Source organism: Coenobita brevimanus, chromosome 43 (genome assembly GCF_032717465.1).
Source record: "Coenobita brevimanus isolate Jiangsu-jjx chromosome 43, ASM3271746v2, whole genome shotgun sequence".
NCBI classification, from domain to species: domain Eukaryota; kingdom Metazoa; phylum Arthropoda; class Malacostraca; order Decapoda; family Coenobitidae; genus Coenobita; species Coenobita brevimanus.
The window spans coordinates 10,446,444-10,447,251 of NC_136996.1; the positions used below are offsets into that span (position 1 = coordinate 10,446,444).

The 808-nt window shown below is 39.1% G+C and overlaps 1 non-coding gene across 1 annotated transcript; it reads left to right on the forward strand.

The window, feature by feature from the left end:
- Positions 1-481: 481 nt before the first annotated feature.
- LOC145397925 (5S ribosomal RNA) lies at positions 482-600 on the forward strand. The gene has a single exon (XR_013897060.1). It is a non-coding gene; the product is annotated as a 5S ribosomal RNA (ribosomal RNA).
- The last annotated feature ends 208 nt before the right edge of the window (positions 601-808 follow it).

The window sequence follows — 808 nt, forward strand, 5'->3', positions numbered from 1 at the left end:
TTGCTCCTCTGAAAAAGAATTTTTTGTTGCTGGGTGGAGTGGGCCTCATCCAGCTCTTGCCAGCACCACTCCACGGGATCATCCACCCCAGTTTCACTTATCTGCAAATAAACCCGGTAGAGACATACATATGTACATATACAGTATATACTCGTGTGTATATATATATATATATATATATATATATATATATATATATATATATATATATATATATATATATATATATATATAATTTGGTTTTACGCCAGGTATCCCCGAAAGGGTAAGGCGTTGCCCCTGGGTAGAGGACTTTTGGACTGGAGCGTGTAGCATTTTATGACCGGATGCCCTTCCTGATGTCTACCAATGACCCTTGGGTGGATTCGATCCTCCGACCCTTCGGTCAGAGCGGAGCGCTCTAACCCACTGAGCCACGGCTGCTATATATATATATATATATATATATATATGTATATATATATATATATATATATATATATATTACGGCCATGCCACGTTGAGTACACCGCTTCCCGTCCGATCAGCGAAGTTAAGCAACGTTGGGTCTGGTTAGTACTTGGATGGGTGACCGCCTGGGAACACCAGATGCTGTTGGCATAACGTTCTCCCTACGTGTCAAGTGGGGTTGGTGGAGCCTGTAAAACAATTAACTCTAAGCTCTTGGCCACCCTCTTTGGGATACATGGCGTCTGGCAATGAATGAAAATGAATATATCTATCTATCTATATATATATATATATATATATATATATATATATAATTTCCTTACATATGGATGTTAGATCTCTCTCTCTCTCTCTCTCT